The 8,181-nt window shown below is 43.1% G+C and overlaps 1 pseudogene; it reads right to left on the bottom strand.

Moving 5' to 3' along the window:
• Nucleotides 1-8,136, bottom strand: part of LOC109475726 — a 13,547-nt pseudogene extending 5,411 nt beyond the window's left edge.
• Between the last annotated feature and the right edge of the window lie 45 nt (nt 8,137-8,181).

Below are 8,181 nucleotides of genomic sequence, written 5' to 3'. Positions count from 1 at the left end.
ATTTTATCAACTGTACTCGCATTTGTGAAGGAATGATCCCCTCCATCGTCCACAGTTCTCCGAAGATGTTGAGTCATGTGGAACATGCCTGTGTCACGTGGCCCGTTGGCAATGACCACTAGCACCAGGACGAAGAGGAAGTAAAACGCGAATTCGTACAAGGCCTTTCTCATGCTGATCTCGACGAAACGGCGGACTCGCATTTCTGCCAGCTTTGTTGAGACCGGTGGTTCTTCACGGCATTCCTTTGCAGGTGTCGCCTGTAGGGTGGGAGGACATTTCTCAGGGGCTGTCTAGTGACAACAATTGATATTAGGCCACACCAAGTAAATTTTATGGATGACGTCCGCGCGCGCATTGATTTTGACCTGTTCCTAGAAAAAAAAAAAAGAAATTCCGCTTCCTGTAACTATGACCAAAGAGTCACGACAGTGCCGCAAATCGTCAGATTGACATGAAACCTGTAACGCGAAAACAGGACAGGACGACAACTGCTGTTCCACCTGATTTATTGCTGTTTTGATGATGAATAAAGGACTTCTTGCTTGTTGCACTGTGTCACCTCATTGAATTTGTGTCCTAACATTTGTCGTCTCTTAGTATATTTCTAATCTGGGCATCTTGTTTTTTAGGGCCCTTCTTGTTTTTTTTCGCCCTCTCGCATTAGATTTAGGGTCTCCAAAGGATGTCATCCATAAAATTTACTTGGTGTGGCCTTATTGAAACTTACAAACTTGTTCTTTCAGATGCACCAAATGACTTTGGACTTATGTGTCATGTGGTGTTTAGACTGCAGCTTGTTTGCTAGGTAATAATCTTAATCAGAGCATCCCATTGTAATTTTAAACTCATGAGCTACTGACTCAAATTCGAGTTACTCCACCTTGATGGATGACAGGTAGGCGCACACTTCCTCGTAGTCCAGCGTTGGTGTCTGATTTTCTGCGTCGTCATGAGGTTTCTAAAAGTCGACAGATGAGCATTAAATGTCATAAACTTACAGAGTACAAAATTGACATGGCGTAATATGACGATACCACATCGTATTTGTGGTGCCTATGTAGATATGAAACTATTACTAGAGTAATAGAATGATATCCACCTTTATCAACTAATTCTTTATATTACTGTAGTCATTACACTATTTTTGCTTGAAACACTACATTACACTATTTTTGCTTGAAATCCATAATGTTTGAAATCCACTTGCTTGGGTAGTGACTCTCCCTATATATGATATCACCGACCACACATTTTTTCTTTCATCATTCGAGATATGCAACGAATTAATTCACTACTGATAAACTACTTAAAATAATGTTGGCTGAGATACTTAATTTTACCATTCCGAGATACCAAGGCAACTTTATTAACACTGTATAGTTCTGTACATCACCTCAGATGTTGTTGCGTACGTACGTACGTACGCCCGTACGTAGTAATCTGCGGGATCCTTACCCTCAGCACCAGCGTGAGTCCGACTGCCAACAGAACCACCTTGACGGGCTGAAGGACGAAGAGATCTGCGAAGAAGGAGGTGAAGAAGACGAAGAGCCACTCCTCAGCTTTCTCCCGGCCGTATGCCTGGCCGTACAGGATGGTGAAGAATGCAGACAGGACGCAGCTGGCAAAAACCAGGAACCAGGCTTGGGGAAACAGTGGGGATTAGAAAGTTAACCAATTTGTTATTACATAGACACAAACATTAGAAAAAGAGGAAGCATAACACTGACCCTCTGATGGCCTGCATTTGGCAGTTCTGACCATGGTTAAAGGAAAGCATACATCTAACCTACATGTATACGTCTGTAGCTAAATAGTAATTGTGACAATGGCAGTATCTGTCACATACTTGTATGTTACGTCTGTGAGACCTCTCAATTCTGAGTGAGCTATACAACATAATGTACAGTCTATCTGTTACAATAAAAGTACGTAACCTTAAAGTATTTTCTTTTCATCAGCTATCTTACCTATGAAAACGCACCACCACGGAAGAATACATCCTTGTTTCTTGTCCTCAGTCATCTTGCTATCTGGAAGAAAAAAAACAACAACTCCTTTTATGATTAGAAAAAGTCTATTTATCATTCTAACGATGGCCAAGGATCCGATATGAAATTTAGAGGGCAGCTTCTATTATGAAACATGAAAAATAGGAGTACCACCCACCACTGTATGGTTGTCTGTAGAAGTCCCAGGCCTTGTCAATTTTTTGGAGCTCGATTTCTTCAAGACTTACGACGCCTGAATCTGAAGTTATCGAGGAAGCTGCACATCGGAGAAAGATGTTATGATTTTTGGTACGCGATGATGACGGTGAGAAGCATGAAAACGTACAGAAACTACACAATGCATCACTTTTTTGTGACATTTGAATACACCTTGCTAATTCCTAACACGGTTATCTACTTAAGAATTATTTTCATGTAGTTCCACTTTATTCCACTTTCCCTATCAAAATTAATCAGTCGTGCCATACATAGCACAGTTATGACATCTGATCGTATCTACAATGTACATGGCTACAGTTTGATATCTGATTATTTTAAGTTTTAATTTAAAATCATCACAAACTACCATTCCATACTCGACGTTACAACAATTTAAATCTTCCCGAGGTTTATAATCTACTAGTAGCATATTTTTTCTACCCACCGCTTGAACCGCATTGACCTTTGGCCTTCCTCTCCGGTGGAGATGCAACATGGCGGAAAATCTCCACTATGGCCAGGTTGATGGGGAAAATGATGAGGCAACTTTGCACAGCGATCATGAACTGCAGGTAGTGTGAAATCAATAAGTCATAAATCATATCTGTCATCTGTATTTTTAGTTGCATATATATTTATAGCTAGCAGGATTTATTGACATATTCTATGCATCCACTTAACGTTGAGGCAGCCGCCTCCCAAACACAGTCAGTTTGTCATTTTCTTTTTAACCTGGAAAAATTGGTACCTGGGCCCACGATATCGGGATCTGCACTTTGAACCTAAGGATGTCGATTGTAGGAGGCGGGCTGAAGTCAATTTTCCCGTTGGAAGAACGCGATGTTGGTGACCATGGTGCAGAGTAAGAGGGACAGGCAACAGGACCACCCGCTGGACACGAGTAAAGGGACTGTAGGCAGGTCGTCCCAGCACCGAGGCCCACAGGTGACCATCATTGAAGGCCTTTGGAACACGGAATAAATCATTGTACGAAATACATACTACTGCTGTAGACAATATCAAACATCTGATGAAAAAATGACATTGCCACAAGAACGTCATAATATCATGTACATAAATCATATGGGTCCCCAACTTATCCAGACTTTTTAGCTAGAGAATTTAATGAAAACACATAGATAGTTTTGCGGTAGTCTTAGATAGATAAAAATATGATTCCATGAATACACCTTGGATGTTTGTGACCCAAAGACGTGCCTAAGGGTCGACAGTTGTTCGTCGGTAGCCGACGAGAGCAAACAGTCCACCCTTCCGTCGCCTTCCTCCACAGCTAACCATCTGTGATACGTAAGAAAAACTGTCTTTCAAATACAGCTTTTAGTAACGGGATAGAGTACAGAAAACTAGAAACATATCACCTGGCGTATCTAATAACCTTAGTCCACCCTTTGCCTTCATGCCATGTATTTACATTCTGCTTATTTTAAGTTTCAGACCATGAGTCTTTGAACATTACCTCTGACACAGGAAAGAGTACTTCTTGCCATCGCTAAGATCTTGCAGGATGATTTTGTCCAGGAACCTGTGGATTGGACAAACAACAACAATAACGACAACGTCAGTCTGCGCACAACATACAATGGGCAGCAAAACACTTGATAGAGACTTGGCGTGACAGGTTGCGGTTTAGTGTAGGCAAATCAATCAATGCGGGTTTGATAGTCTGCAGTTTGATAGTTTGATAATTGCGGGTAGTCAGATGTCACTCAGTCCAAAGTACTCACCATGACGGACAAGGTCCTGTGTTGTCATGCCAGATGTGCACGGCGTACAAGGATCCCAGGTGGCGACTTGTCGGCAAGATGAAAGTGTCTACTCCTCCCTCCTTGAGAATCGTGCGATCACGGTCCTCCAGTTCATGTGGGCCAGACGTGCCCCCCTCTCCCATCAGCGTCAAAAAGACCTATTGTGAGATATTTTGGTAGTGTTTGAATGCCAAATGTACGGGGCGTATATGAGATATGTTGGTAGTACTAGTGCTTTAATACCAAATGTATTTGGAATATTTTTGGCAGTGGTTGATGCCAAATGTTCGGAGCGCATATGAGATGTTTGAATTGGTGGTGCAAGTTATATCCTTTCAAAAGATACCACTTCGCTATATCTATAGTGTAGTGTAGTATAGAAATAGCTATAAATGTAAAAATGTTCTAGTGAAGAAAGGCGAATGAAACTTACCCTGGCAGATGTGGATGACTCGGATCTCGATCCCGTCAGAACTGTGATCTGGTAGAAGTGATCGTGAAAACGTCCCTGATCTCCGCGAAGGATCGTTGCCCCGATCTGGGAAACCATAGCAGGGGGACATAACTATGGTTACATGCTGTGGTGTTACATGCATCAGGCATGGAACAAGAAAGAAAACTTTATTCCCCGTAATTCGTAAGGAACTGTATACAATTCAAACAATTCCATAACTCATAGCCAGGTGTGGGAAAATTGTACGTAAATTCCTTCCTGTATTTGATAATGAAAATCGCTGTCGGGTCCCCACATCAATTTTCAAAAAAGTATGCAGTGCTGTACTGTCTGTAAAGAATCAAGATTTATGCTATGATTTAAATTATTTAACTAAGCACTGATGATGATGATGATGATGATGATGAAGCAACGATCTGTTAAGCGACGGTCACAACCCGCCATACGTGCTTCTGCGTGCTGTCTACGTGCAAAAACGTGGGCAAACGCAGGTCATCCGTGCGTGGTGAGTACTGCCTCCGTGCGGAATCCTACAGATTTGGGAGCACGCAGACACGCCGTAGAACGTTAAGTGCATGTAAAACTTTTTCTACGTGCGGTCTGCAGATTCACCACCCGTGCGTGCGAGTACGAGCAACGCGCGTGCCCCGTACGTGCCGTGCGGAAGAAGCACGTGTGAGTACGGCCTCCTTGCGGTAAAGTTGCAATTGTACGGAGATCGTACGTTGTAAGCACGTACAACTCACTTACTTGCGCAACGTACGATGCACGCAACCGCTCACGGCCAGACTTGGCGTCAAGACCACACTCTTACACTTTGTCCAACCGTGCGAGTGACGTGCGAGTGACGTGCGTAGACGCCACTCCTTCCCCACGTTTTCAGAAAAAAACGTAGCAGACGTAGCCTCCCAAAAAACGTACGGACAAAAAGCACGCACGGCGGGTTGTGACCGTCGCTTAAGAAAAACTTGAGCGCTGCGCTATCGTGGATCACATACCTTCTTTGAATCTTGTCTGTCTTTGCGCCGGGCCCAGATCACCACGAGGATGTAGATCCCGAACAGAACGCTGACCGCGATGATGACAACTGGGTTCTCCGCTGGGTTCACTAATGAAGGAATGTTATATTGCTGTCAGGAAAAAATTCTAGTTACGAAATGACATGAATACAGATATTACAAAAGGCCTTGGCTTCTTTCAGTTCCTCAATCCTGAGATATCTGATGTCCGTACGTGTAATATGAATGAATGAGCTTGAATGAGGTGTTAGTATGTCAGATAGTGCTAAATGAGGTGTTAGTATGTCAGATAATGCTAAACTGCACTTTATTCTTAGAGGCTCCTCAATGTTACCCTCTATGTACAACTTTAAAACGATGCAACTCACTCAGGTTTACATTGGAGATACCAAGCGCTTCTAGCTCTGCTTGACTGTTTCTAACAGTCAATTAGATATAGAAGTCCAAATACTACGTAAGTGTTAATGGGCCTAAATTCTCCTCCTAGCTCTGATTGGCGGATGTTTTTCCGCCAATGAGATATAGGAGGTTACCATGTAATCTTATCTTTCAAATAGCTCTGTTAGCATTTAATTTAATATTTTAATGTCTTGGGGTGGTGGGACTACGGCGCACCTGTCAACTTTGTATATTTAAACGTTAATTGTACCTTTTTCGTGTGTGGCGCTGTTAATATAAGTTGTTAACTTGAGTGCAGCGTCACACTGTCATTGTTATGTCTTTATGTTTTGATGAATAAAAAAAATGAGGTGTTTGCCTTTTACTACATATTTGTTATACCTTGTATGGCGATCATTGAGTGTTTGGGGGATTGCATTAGATGTGTGTTGCTTGATCTTACGATTTCGAAGCGTCTCGAGGATGTTGAGTTTGTTCGGTGCAATGAAGAATGTAAAGCCGGACCCAAACGCTGTCAGATGGTCGCACCGGCAGTGGGACAAAGCGGCGCTGCTGAGAGGACCGGGCTGTACATGGGCAAGGAAGCAGAATGAAAGCAAACACAACCTCTATGCTACGTTTCATCACCAAATGTTGTTTTTATATTCTGTTGACATGATACAGACTGTCTACCTAATTGCTTATTTCATCATTGCAATATGATGGTTTTGATTAGGGTTTTCAGGAGAACACAAACCTGACAACCGTCTGACTCGAAATCTTCGCTTTCCTCGTTGAAGTAGAGACATTGTGTGGAGAAGATCTGAAGTGTGTAGTTCAGAGTGAAGTTCTTTCCCCGATACTCAGGAGAAACCGAGGGGCTTACATCGCCTTGTTCAGTTTGCGGTACGTGCTCCACCCCTGAATTGTGTTGAAAAGCATGTCTTAGAGAGTTTGCTCAGTGCAAAGCCACACATGCCAGTGCCAGGCACTGAACTAGCGCTCACTGCAGTATTTCTCCTCCATAGGCAAGCTTGACTTACTGACTCAATAGGGCAAGAACGGGTTACAAAGGCAGCTCGAGAAATTCTTTAAGTGTCTTTCTCATGGGCACAAGATTGATGGCAGGATTCGAACCTGGGACCTCAAGGCTCGTTTCTGAGCCCAATACTCTGGTGCTTACGACTCCACTTTTGTTGTGAAATATTTAAACTTTGCAACGAGGCTTTGATACATACATGGTATGCATGTGAACAAGAACTAGAATCTTATTCATACAATTTTACACAAAATCCATTTTTATAGCTATGTATAATTTTGAATGGTGCGTGCGTTAATACCTAGGTAGTGCATGTGCTCCACTGGATCCGTAGGGTCTACGTCACTTCCGGGTATGAACCACGTCCACCGGTCAGCTGTCATGGTTTCAGTCGGGCCCAATGACAGGGTGAACAGGTCGGCATCATCTGAATGTTAGTACACAAACATCACATTCCTTTAAGTATTTGTATGCAAAGAAGTCTGTCAAAGTCGTCCATGTGCGGTCCTGGCGTGTTTTTTTTCGCTCACAACAGCGATTTTTATTCTTAGAAGTAACCAGATACAGTACATGCAATACAGTTAGTACAATTTGATAGCTTGAAACAATGTTTAGAGTTAGATATTCAAAGGTTATTAGGTGTAAAAAGTCGTCCGGTGTAATACAGCTAGCTGCCGCCGCGTCGCGTGCCTGCGAAGCTGGTGTGTTACGCCGTCTATACAGATACAAACCTGGCAGTGGTAATGTTGTGTTCCTGTCGAACTCGTCAATCCGGCGTGGTTCGTCCCCTCGCTTCAAGTACAGTCGGACAGACACATTCGCCAGATGAGGCGTCACGGTGAGGTACAGGGACCTCCCCTCAGTCATGTTGAACTGGTGAGTCTGTAAAATTACAAGCATCATTTACCGACCGACAATGCAACCGTGAGGATGTATATATGGGTCTACTGAATGGGTCACTGAAAAAAAGAGAACTGCGAAATTCAGGGCTATGTACTAGTAATAATAGCCCTTTAGGGACAAAACGGACAATCGGAATGATACGTTAAATGAGTCTAGCAAGGATGAGTCCAATCGCTTGTACGTCGAACGTGGCTTTTTTGTCAAGGTAGAACAAATACGGTATGGTGAAACAGTACTGACCAGAAATCTGTACGAGGTAACAATTCTAGGAAAAGAAGATCGCATAGTTACACTTATATTTGCGCTCCCAGATGGTGCCGTCGTCCCTAGCTCGGTCATTGTTCGTCCATTCTGGGATGACTCCGACAAGCGTCGTGTAAAAAACCTCCACAGGATCTGTTAAGTCGCG

Source organism: Branchiostoma belcheri, unplaced genomic scaffold (genome assembly GCF_001625305.1).
Source record: "Branchiostoma belcheri isolate BF01 breed outbred unplaced genomic scaffold, Haploidv18h27 scaffold347, whole genome shotgun sequence".
NCBI lineage: Eukaryota > Metazoa > Chordata > Leptocardii > Amphioxiformes > Branchiostomatidae > Branchiostoma > Branchiostoma belcheri.
This window is presented reverse-complemented; position numbering and strand designations above follow the sequence as displayed.